The sequence below is a fragment of the Spinacia oleracea genome, chromosome 3, assembly GCF_020520425.1.
Source record: "Spinacia oleracea cultivar Varoflay chromosome 3, BTI_SOV_V1, whole genome shotgun sequence".
NCBI classification, from domain to species: domain Eukaryota; kingdom Viridiplantae; phylum Streptophyta; class Magnoliopsida; order Caryophyllales; family Amaranthaceae; genus Spinacia; species Spinacia oleracea.
The window spans coordinates 89,533,719-89,546,861 of NC_079489.1; positions in this window are offsets into that span (position 1 = coordinate 89,533,719).

Genomic DNA, 13,143 nt, shown 5'->3' on the forward strand with positions numbered 1-13,143 from the left:
AATATGTATCCTGGCATCTAGGTTTTTCCGCATGATTTATGTTTTTCATATGTATCATAACCTAACAGTGGTATCACGAGCCTATTATTATTTGCATAATCTATAAATTGCTTAACATGGTTAAATTTTACAAATTTGCAAAGAATTAAAAAGGGGTGATTAATTTTCGTAATTGTTAATTAATTGGAAATTGCGTTTATTTAATTAATATGTGCGCAGTTTTTCGGCAGTTTCTTCGTTACTCAACGAAATCGAGTGATTTTTGTGTCAATTCCGCATGTAAAAGGCATTCTAGAATTTTTTTTTCAGCCGAAGCCAGAATTCCCAAATTCGAAGCCTAACTATGACTTTTCGGAGGTTTTAGTTTTTCGAACGCAAAAGTTTGTAAATTTAAAATGTTAAATTGAATATTTGCGATTCTTGTTGATAAATCTTGAATTTTTTATTGACCTATTGTATATGTTTAACAAATTTGAATGCCTACACTTGTTAATTATACAACCTAATTTGTAATTATGATTAATTTGTTGAAATTCGAATAATTTAGAATTGATTTGATTTTCATAATTAATTAATGATTTAATTAGGTATCCATGATTAAAAACCACCATAAAAATTGTTAATTTGTGATAAATTTTAAATTTTTATGACCTAGATTTGAATCCATGTTAATCGGAAATTAATTAAGTAATAAATTTTCGATTTTTCGCCCTAAAATTATGAAATTAATATGATTTGTTAATTTGTCATTAATTTTAAATTAAAAGTTTTAAATTTATAAAATTCGCTCATAAATGTTGCACGCACAAAGCAATGGAAGCTACGTGTTAGCCTTAAGGAGTGTTGTATAGTGCGAGCACACGACGACGAGCAAGGGAGCTCGTCGCCCATGCGGTACGAATGCAGCGAGCAACGAGCGTGGCATGCACAAGGCAATGGCTGCCTAGGGGTTGTGTGCTACGCGTGTGGGGCGATGGGCAAGCAAGTGCAGCGAGCAAGGCAAGCGCGTGGGCAGCAATGGATGCTGCGCCACAACGTGAGTTGCCTCGCCCAGCAGCACGCCAAGGTAGCGACAAGCGTAGCACAACGTGCACGCGGGCAGCGTTGGCTGGCATGTCCAGCAAGCGTTGCCCAGCAGCGCGCCAACGCGATGGGCGAGTGGGCTGCGCGTAAGCGTGGCTCGTTGGGCCTGACGCATTGGTGTGTTGTTGCTTGGGCTTTGCGGTACGATCAATCGAGTGACAAGGGGTTTGTTGCTTGTTGGACTTGACGAGGCATGGGCGCAAGCCCATGGCCTTGTCTTGACCCGATTGGTTCGTTTCAATTTTAATTTGAAATTTTCAGTTCGAAAATAATTTAAATAACTTTAAAATTAATAATTTAAATTGTTTTCTCGAATTTTAATTTTGAATATTATAATTATTATAAAATTTTAATTTATACTAATTATTTCACTAAAATTAAACCTTGAATTAATTTAAATTCGTTTGATTCAACTGAAAATAATTTAATTGGATTCGATTGTAATTTTATATGAGATTTAAATTTTAATTAAATTTGTATGTTTCCGGTTAGACTAGAAATACATTTTTATGTTTAAAATTAGTAAAGCATATAAAGTTATTGGTTTAAGTGGGAGCCTTTAGTCATAAACTCTTGATTAGGTCTACAAATCCTTTAAGGTTAAACAACTTGATTAGAATTAATAAGGACTGAATAATTGGTAGATTATTGGTGCCCTTGATTAATTGCTGCAAATATTTATGTGATGCATAACGTGTTTTACTAACCAGCTATGTGGGCCATTCATGATAATGAATGGGTGAATGGTATATATTGTATATGTACTGTTTTGCAGGTTATGAAGTGACTAGTATGGCCCAAATAGGATAGAAAATATGGTCTGCGTACCATTAATTTGAATGTAATTGGTCTAATGCACCAAAGTTTATTTTTCAATTCAAATATGGTCTGAGTACCATCAAATAGTTGTAATTAGTTTAATTATAGCTTATCCTATTTGAAGAAAATGGCGCCTCCCATGGTGAAATCCAAGACGAAGTTTCCAATCCATTTTCAAGACGGACTTTGAAGTTGAAGCTTCAAGATGAAGTCGGGCCATACTAGATCATATTTATCTTATGCATGCTTTAAGTTATTTATTGCTCTTAAATATGTCTTAATTATGCATGAGATTGTGGCTTGATTATGTTGCATGATTAAGGATTTTAGTTCACTTAAAATCTAACCAACATAGTAAGAGCCTTAAGTTCCAAACTTTAAAAATTGAGTTAAAAGGTGCCATGCCAAAATAACACTTACTTGGATAACCTTTACATCAATCTAGTAATAGTTTTACACTCAGCGAGGTGTTACTTATTGATCCTAAAGGGGTAAGGTACACAAATAATTGTGAGTACATGTTAGTTTTGGTGAAACTCAACGATATAAGTAAGGAGTCCTTTTATGTCGTAGAAAATTCGATAGGTTTTCCTAATAAGTTCTTAGACGTACCTATCAACCAAGAATAGTTTCTAGACTATTAGCAAAAGGCTTTTTCTTACCTAAAATATTTTAGAATTGAGTCAAAATACATAATGTGCTTAATTCTTCAATGATTTAAGGATCTTGGAATAATTTTATTCACACCTGCCGGAACAATAAATTCGAATAAAATGCCAATAACTTGTTTAAATTGCATGATTGCTTTAATTTTGAAGTTATTACTCATGATAAATGTTTAGACTTTTCATGCTTCAATGTATGTTTTAATTATTGTTTATAATTAAATATCTTGCACTGCAGTAAATTCTTTTAGAAAGGTAACAGTAAATTTCCTCGATTGGTAGTGAATCCAAGAACGATTCACGGAAATGAGAGAAAATGAGCAATATAAAATGTACGTTTCTTTTAGCGACTTTTATGGTTGTTTTCGAGTATCAAAGTCGAATGGTGAACCGGTTGGTGCTTGTGAATTCAAAATACAATGTAGTTTTGAGATCATAAAGCATTGAGTTTAAACGCTCAGCTTTACCAATGGTTAACAACCTAAAATCTTTTTCCATTTAATTCTCGAATGAGTCTTGTCCCTAGACATTCGAATAGATCGATGCTTAGAGAACTTTAGAAGCTTCTGGTAAGATCATCTAGTTGAAAAAGAATATTCAACATAAATAAAATGGTAAGAACTTTTTATTGACATTGGACATGTCTAACAAAGTATAAAAGTCAACACTAGAGAAGTCAATTCTTAAGACTATAAGAAAAGGTACAAGAAATAGGAAAAACAAGGAACAAGTGAAAGGAATTTACGATTCCGTTTCTACCTATAAGTTTATGTTTAAAGAGAAGTGACCTAGGAATCAAACTTCCTTGGTATCATATACCGCTTGAGGTTCTTACTTCGGTAATAACTCAAACAATGGAAGCTAGGCTACACTAATGGCCTACAAGTGGGAAATGAAGCATGGCAATGCTACATTAGTTGTAGGGTCATCTAGTTTGTTTTAAGTCCTTTCAAAGGCTGGAATTTAATGGCTATTTTGTTCCATAATCAGCATACCTAAATTTCTGCTTCAAACACAGAAAGACTCACATTCAGAAGAACGAAAACAATGCTTGTTTGTTTGTTTATTTGAATGAAATGGTCATTTACGGTTTGAGTCAATATGCTTGATTAAAAACAAACAACTCTTTAACAATAAAAACTTTACTAGGTTCAAATCAACCCCTTGATTTGAGTTCCACTAATCTTTGGCATTGTTGCTTAGACCATATCAACAAGTTAACATTCATAAGCTCTATTTCGATGGACTTTTGAAAGTTGATTGATTTCTAGATCAATTCAAGACAAGCTAGTCTTACTTGTTGAAAGTAACAAAAGATATGAACTATTGTTAGAACGCCTAGACAATAGAATTCAAAGCTAAAGAAAGAGATTTTATGACTTTATTATTTCACCTAGATTTGAGTGAATGTTGGTTTATTTACTCAATGTGATATAAGTTTGAATCTGTTTGGCTAGTTCAAAGATTCAGAAGTATAAAATCCACTTGGCAAGAAATCATAAAGATCTAGGATAGATCATGTTAATGATTACTTGAGACCCAAATGATCATCAATGGTTGTGTGTTGTAATTTCACGATCTAGCTCCATGAGATATGGCATATCTAAGTTGGAACGATCGAAGTCAATTAGTACTTGATTCGATCAATGATGAATCATAAAGACTTTTCCTATAATTTCTAAAACAAAATGCTCAACTACCACCAAACTAAATCAAATTCGTCAAAGCTATTGAAAAATAATTTCAGAATACTTTTTCAATTATATATATCTAAAGAGTTGCGAAACTCAGTGGGAGCTTAGTGTTTGTTATTCAACAAACTAAGGCCCAAGTGTAGATATATGTTTCATTGTGATTTATTCAAATGAGACACATGGGTATTGTTTCTACCACGAATTTTTGAGAACATAATGTTTGTTTGCTCGAAATAATGTCCTTTTGGAGATTCGTTTCCAAAATGATGACAAGTGGGAGAAAATAGACCTCGAAAGTCTTCGAGGCGAACAACAAACATAAACGGACATTCCAGAGGCTTTTCGAAGTTCTTTAGAAAATCCGAACACGTATTCTTTAAGGACTTTAGAAGTGGCTTTTAAAGAATAGACATCTCTTAGAAGACTTTGCAAGTGCTTCAAGGAGAACAGAATATTCAAAGGACTTTCAAGTGGCTGTTGATATTCTATTGTTTGATCGATGTTCTATACCCAAGTAGGCATAGAGTTCAAGTCACTGAAACTATGAGATTCTTCTATTAGATAGTGAAGAATCATGGAGTTCAGGTCACTGAAGCTATGCGATTCTTCTATTAGATAGTAAAGAAACCTACAACTTGCAGTCAAACTATTATCATGTAGATTAATAAGTTTGTGACTTGTAAGAAAGCTATGGCGAAACCTAGATTCCCAAAAATGGTTAAAGGCCATATATAGACTCAAATGTTTTAGATGGTTAAAGGCCATAAAACATAACCAATGTTTTGATGACAAAATTGAAATTTTGTTGATTTGCAAGAATGGGTTAACACCTATTGGTTGCAAATTGGTTTTAAGGATAAAAACCATCAAACATGGAATAGTGTTCACACACAAAGCTAGATTAATTGCTAAAAGTTACAAGCAAATTCACGGCGTGGATTGTGTTGAAACCTCATGTATAATCGTAATGCTCAAAGTCTATAAATTCAAGCAATGATTGCATATTGGTACATATGGCAATTGGATGACAAAACATCTTCCTCAATCAAATGTTGGAAGTAACTATGTACATGACATGTCATAGGATTTGTGGATCCAAATAAATACTTGAAAATGAATGCTAGCTTATGAAATCTAAGTACAGATTTAAGCAAGCAATTGGGAATTGGAACTGTATTTTAGTGAAGCTAATAAGCATTTTAGTTTCATAAAATGTACATGATTCTTATAGATGTATAAGAAGTTTAGTGGGAGTACATAAAACTTAATTGGTCCTATGTGTATCACACACATGTCTCTCTATTGTGAAATGACATTCAAATGCTAATGACTTAGATTTGAAACTATTCATCAATGACGGACCAAGGCGAAACTTAGTGCATACTGGGTATTAAGATCTATTTACAAAGATCTTATGATATTGTTTTAGATTAAGTAATGGCATTTACTAAATCAAACACGAAAGACTCCATTGGAGATATTCGACCCATATGAATAAATCTAAGTAAAAGATGTTTGAACTATGTATAAGCGTTTACTAAGTTAAACATCAAAGGATCTAAGTAAGATTCTTAACCTATATTATATGTCAAAGAATTTAGCTGGATTTAGTATCTACTGAAACTAGATGAGCTAAAGTTACATGAATAGAATTCAATTGGGAATTATTCTGCAAAAGAATTTATCATGTATGATATAATATGAGGATCGCCGAAAACGTATCGTATGACTTAAGGCATGACGAACATATACCAATCTCTATTGATCTAAGTGAAGATCAACTAGATTGAATCTTGAAAAACTTATGGTACTTGAAAAGGTACATAGGAACAGTTCTAAACTCAAGGAAATAAAGATATGCGAAATATTGATGCTACACGCATAAACACTGGCAAATGATCAAGAAAGATCCCTTTGGAGTTAACCATTGACAAAGACGAGCTAAAGAGCATCGTGTTTTGAAATGGCAACATGGATTGGAGACCATGGGTTGTTGCGTGGGAAATTAAAATAATAATTTCTATGTTCTAAGATACAGATGGAAAGTCTTCCACATATCTATGGACTGCTTGGATAAGTAAATCCAAACAAAGCATCACTAGCAACCTATATAGTTGAAGTAAAAGTACTTATTGCCTAAGAAGCAATAAAACAAGGTTGTTTACGTTAAAGGGTTCTTCACTGAACTTGGGTGGATCACATGTCTGCTGACTTGATGGTTCTTCATTGCAAAATGCGTAGAACCACTATCGAAGTAAGAAAGACTAGATCACATAATAAACAAACTCAAAAGTTCTTATCATCCTATCTCGAAGAACATTTGATGAAAAGTATATTAAGATTGGCAAAGCATGATAACTAAACCTATGCAACAAGTGAGAAGCAACACTCACGTTGTAGCACTGGAAATCAAGCATAGCTTTGAATTCCATGAACTGTTTTAAAGATGGGTTTGAGGCCCATGGTTGTAAAACAATGGGGTTGAACATTTATCATATATGAAATGTATTTTCATATTCCATTTAATCTTGGTTTAATATTAAATGATGAGTCCCTTTAATTTGACGATATATTCAAGATAGACTGTTAGGACCAGTCCTGTGACTAAGAAATGTCTATCAAGTGAACTTGAATGTCAAAAGTTGAAAATGGTCCCTGGTCGGAGTTTTCTATAAAGATGGACGCATAGAAAATGTTAGACGACTAGAATGCAAGATGACTAGTAGTTCTGTTTCTTGAACTATATGGACATGGCAATGTCGTAATCATTTGCATAGATACTTACTTTGGGAAGACTAGTATCGGACAGACCTATGAAACTTTACTGTAAGAGATGAAAATCTGTCATAAGTAAATTTCATTAAAATTATTAGACACTAATCCTCAATACCTGAGTGATTTGAGATTACTTGTTTGAGAACTTGTTACTTTGACGTTGTCAACCGTCGCACCGTAAAAGGAGGCCATAAAGGTAACGCTCAGGTAATCACCTATCAAACGAAGTCTAATCTCAAGATCGCAAGATTGGGATTGTCCTCCCATAAATCGGGGTGAGATGCTAAAAGTTGTACAAGGCCACTCGGAGAGCTAGAAACTGTAAAATGCATGGCCGTGCTCAGATGAATCATAGGCTATGATTATCTGTTTATTTGATCAGTTGAACTCTGAAACCGAGAAACACCTCTGGACATAATAAGGATGACAACTCTTACCTTATGTTCAAGAGCAAGCATCGAGCGACAAAGGAATTAGGAAATGCACACTTGTCCCTAAGGACAAGTGGAAGACTGAAGGAAATAATGCCCTTGGTCCAAGTATGCATTTAATGTTAAGTCTAGTAAATGCGGTTCAGTATTAATTAACAAGTTAATAATTCAGTGAGATCAAGTGAACTGTATGCCTAGCTAGAGGCCGCTTCAGTTCAAGTGGAATTAATGATATTAATCCACAGCTTACTCTTGACTGAACCCGTAGGGTCACACAAATAGTACGTAAACGGATCAAGTATTTAATGGCATTAAATACTCCATCTATGGATATTCGGAATCGACGGATCTTGGTTTCAGTGGGAGCTGAGATCGTCAAAGGCAAGAAATGAATACTCCGGAAACGATGATGTTGTCAGAAACGGAAATATGGATCGTATCGGAAATATAAATATTATCCAAGACGTAGATGTTGCCGGAAACGGAAACATGGTACGTACCGGAAAATATTATCGGAAAAGGAAATATTGCCGGAATCGGAAATATTGCCGGAAACGGAAATATTGTCAGAATCGGAAATATTATCAGAATCGGAAAATAATTCCGGAAATGGAAATATTAAATATTTGTTCGAAACGGAAATTAATTCCGGAATCGGAAATATTAAAGATTGTTCGTATCGGAAATGAATTCCGGAATCGGGAATTTAATCGGAAGCGTATCGTACGAATTAGCATCGGACGAGACTTGCTAGACGAAGTCCCAGCACGAAGCCAGACCCTCGCCCAGCAAGCCACACGCTTCAACACACAGGCCAAAGCCTCGCCAGGCCCAGCGCAAGGCCAGGCCCAGCAAGGCATGGCGCGCGCGGAACAAGTGGGCTGCGACGGACATGGGCTGCGACTCTGCGAGCAAGAGCTCTCTTGCTCGCGTGGGCCGTGAGGCTTGCGCGGGCTGTGCTTGTGCTCGTGCTCGTGTGCGGTTGTGTGCAATACGAATCCTAAAGCTATTAGAATTCGTTCTATGATTAAATCCTAATCCTAGTAGATAGAATTTATTTAATAGAGTCCTAACAGGATTCTAATTAATTAAACTAAATTGGTATTCTAATAGGATTCCAAGTCCTTTTCCATAATCCTATAAATATGTGCCTAGGGTCACAAATTTATATACAAGTTTCAAGTATTCAAAACTAGGATTCTTAAGCAGAAAAATCAGCCATATTACTTGCCCTATTAGCCGAAAATTATAGAACCTTAAGGGCGTTCTAGTTGGTCAATCTTAAGGCGGACCCGGACGTGCTGTGGACAATCTACGGAGGGACGACACTTGGAGTCCTAAATACATCTGAGAACAAAGTGTTTGTTGCTCGAGATGGTGTCTTTTTGGAGAAAGATCACATTTCCAAAATGACAAGTGGGAGAAAAATAGACCTCGAAGAAATTCGAGTCGAACAACAAACTCTAGAGAATGCTCAAGATGACATTCAGGATGAAACTCAGAGATCTTTAGAAGAATCTGGTGAGAATCATGGTCAATCTAGAAATGTTACCCCGCATAGATCGCAAAGATATAGATCTCAACCGGAAAGATACTTAGGTATTTTGACGAACGAGAGTTATGACGTTCTATTACTTGAAAGTGATGAACCTGCGACTTACAAACAAGCTATGACGAGCCCTAGCTCCAAGCAATGGCAAGAAGCCATGCAATCTGAATTAGACTCCATGTCTGAAAACCAAGTATGGGATTTGGTCGATTTGCCAGATGGCTACCAAGCCATTGGAAGCAAATGGGTTTTCAAACTGAAAAAGGACAAGGATGGGAAACTTGAAGTTTTCAAAGCTAGATTGGTTGCAAAAGGTTACAGGCAAGTCCACGGTGTGGACTACGATGAAACCTTTTCACCAGTTGCAATGCTAAAGTCTATTCGGATAATGTTAGCAATCGCTGCATATTACGATTACGAAATATGGCAGATGGATGTCAAAACTGCTTTCTTAAACGGCGTTTTAACAGAAACTGTGTTCATGACACAGCCTGAAGGTTTTGAGGATCCAAAGAATGCTAAAAGGTATGCAAGCTAAAGAAATCAATCTACAGATTGAAGCAGGCATCCAGGAGCTGGAACATACGTTTTGATGAAGCAGTCAAGGACTTTGGTTTCATCAAGAACGCGGACGAATCTTGTGTATACAAGAAGGTCAGTGGGAGCAAAATTGCTTTCTTAGTATTATATGTCGACGACATATTACTTATCGGAAATGACATTCCTATGTTGAACTCTGTCAAGATTTGGCTTGGGAAATGTTTTTCGATGAAGGATCTAGGAGAAGCACAGTACATATTGGGCATCAAGATTTACAGAGATAGATCTAAAAAGATGATTGGACTTAGTCAAAGCACTTATATCAATAAGGTGCTTGATAGGTTCAAGATGGCGGACTCCAAGCGAGGCTACCTACCCATGTCTCATGGAATGACTCTAAGCAAGACTCGGTGCCCAAAAACACTTGATGAGCGTAGACGAATGAATGGGATTCCATATGCATCATTGATTGGTTCAATAATGTATGCTATGATATGTACACGCCCGGATGTTGCGTACGCACTCAGTGCTACGAGCAGATACCAGTCAGACCCAAGAGAGGCGCATTGGACTGCTGCCAAGAAGATTCTGAAGTACCTGAAAAGGCACAAAGATGACTTCCTGGTCTATGGTGGAGATGATGAATTAATTGTTAAAGGCTATACGGACGCAAGTTTCCAAACCGACAAAGATGATTTCAGATCACAGTCTGGGTTTGTCTTCTGCCTCAACGGAGGAGCAGTAAGCTGGAAAAGTGCTAAGCAAAGCACCATTGCGGATTCTACAACTGAAGCGGAGTACATTTCTGCACATGAAGCAGCAAAGGAAGCTATATGGCTAAGGAAGTTCATAGGTGAACTTGGTGTAGTCCCCTCCATTAAAGGACCAATAGCCCTGTATTGTGACAATAACGGAGCTATTGCACAGGCAAAAGAGCCTAGACACCACCAGAGAGTCAAGCATGTACTTCGTAGATTTCACCTTCTGCGAGAGTTCGTTGAAAGAAAAGAAGTCGAGATAAGCAAAATTGGAACTGATGACAACATATCAGATCCATTAACTAAACCTCTGCCGCAGGCGAAGCACAACTCGCACACTGCAGCTATGGGAATCAAGCATATTGGAGAATGGCTTTGATGTCTCTGTTTAATGTTTTAAAGTTTTAGAGTTTAAATCTTTGTAAAACATTATTGGTTAATCATTCACAATAAATGAAAAGAATTCATTTTTCCATTTAATTTGTGGTTTATTAAATGATGAGTCCCTTCAATTTGACGATATATTCAAGATAGACTGTCAGGACCAGTCCTGTGACTAAGAAATGTCTATCAAGTGAACTTGAATGTCAAAGGTTGAAAATGGTCCCTAGTCGGAGTTTTCTATAAAATTGGACGCATAGAAAACGTTAGACGATTAGAATGCAAGATGACTAGTAGTTCTGTTTCTTGAACTATGTGGACATGGCAATGTCATAATCATTTGCATAGATACTTACTTTGGGAAGACTAGTATCGGACAAGACCTATGAAACTTTACTGTAAGAGATGAAAATCTGTCATAAGTAAATTTCATTAAAATTATTAGACACTAAATCCTCAATACCTGAGTGATTTGAGATTACTTGTTTGAGAACTGGTTGCTTTGACGTTGACCAACCGTCGCACCGTAAAAGGAGGCTATAAAGGCAACGCTCAGGTAATCACCTATCAAATGAAGTCTAATCTCAAGATCACAAGATTGGGATTGTCCTCCCATAAATCGGGATGAGATGCTTAAAAGTTGTACAAGGCCACTCGGAGAGCTAGAAACTGTGAAATGCATGGCCGTGCTCGGATGAATCATAGGCTATGATTATCTGTTTATTTGATCAGTTGAACTCTGAAACCGAGGAACACCTCTGGACATAATAAGGATGACGACTCTTACCTTATGTTCAAGAGCAAGCATCGAGCGACAAAGGAATTAGGAAATGCACACTTGTCCCTAAGGACAAGTGGGAGACTGAAGGAAATAATGCCCTTGGTCCAAGTATGCATTCTATGTTAAGTCTAATAAATGCGGTTCAGTATTAATTAACAAGTTAATAATTCAGTGAGATCAAGTGAACTGAATGCCTAGCTAGAGGCCGCTTCAGTTCAAGTGGAATTAATGATGTTAATCCACAGCTTACTCTTGACTGAACCCGTAGGGTCACACAAATAGTACGTAAACGGATCAAGTATTTAATGGCATTAGATACTCCATCTATGGATATTCGGAATCGACGGATCTTGGTTTCAGTGGGAGCTGAGATCGTCACAGGCAAGAAATGAATACTCCGGAAACGATGATATTGCCGGAAACGGAAATATGGATCGTATCGGAAATATAAATATTATCCAAGTCGTAGATGTTGCCGGAAACGGAAACATGGTACGTATCGGAAAATATTATCGAAAATGGAAATATTGCCAGAATCGGAAATATTGCCGGAAACGGAAATATTGTCAGAATCGGAAATATTATCGGAATCGGAAAATAATTCCGGAAACGGAAATATTAAATATTTGTTCGAAACGGAAATTGATTCCGGAATCGGAAATATTAAATATTGTTCGTATCGGAAATGAATTCCGGAACCGGGAATTTAATCGGAAGCGTATCGTACGAATTAGCATCGGACGAGGCCTGCCGGACGAAGGCCCAGCACAAAGTCGGGCCATCGCCCAGCAAGCCAAACGCGCGCCCAGCCAAGGCAGCGCCCAGGCCCACCGCAAGGCAGGCCCAGCGCGCGCCAAGGCCATGGCCTCGCTGCGTGGGCTGCTGCTCGCACGCACACGCATGAGCGGCCCTCGTGGCTGCCGTGTGTGTGTGAGTTTGTGTTCATGCATGATTCCTAAAACTATTAGAGTTAGTATATGATTAAATTCCTATTCCTAAAAAGATAAATTAATTAATTAGAGTTCTTGTAGGATTCTAAGTTTAATTAATTCGCATCCTACTAGGATTCCAATTCCCTTTCCATAACTCTATAAATACGTGCCTAGGGTCACATATTTTGAGAGATTAATTCAAGTATTCAAAGTGAGTTTTGAGAGAAAAATTCAGCCATATTTCTTACCTAAGAGTGCCGAAAATTCTAGTACCTTAAGGGCGATTCTAGTTGGTCAATCTTAAGGCGGATCCGGACGTGCTGTGGACTATCTACGGAGGGACGACACTTGGAGTCCTAAAGACTTGTTCTTGTTCGGTTCGGGCGCAGCTAGGGAAGGCACGCAACAAAGAGTATGCATCTAAATTATGCTATATCATTATGTGTAAATAATATGTATTCCTGGCTTAATGGTTGTTTCCGCATGATTTATGTATTGTCATATGTATCATAACCTAACAGTGGTATCAGAGCCCCTTATTATTTTCATAATCTAAATTGCATGAACATGGTTAAATTTTACAAATTTGCAAGAATTAAAAGGGGTGATTAATTTTCGTAATTTTTAATTAATTGCAAATTGCGTTTATTTAATTATACGTACGCAGTTTTTCGGCAGTTTCTTCGTTACTCATCCAAATCGAGTGATTTTTGTGTCAATTCCGCATGTAAAAGG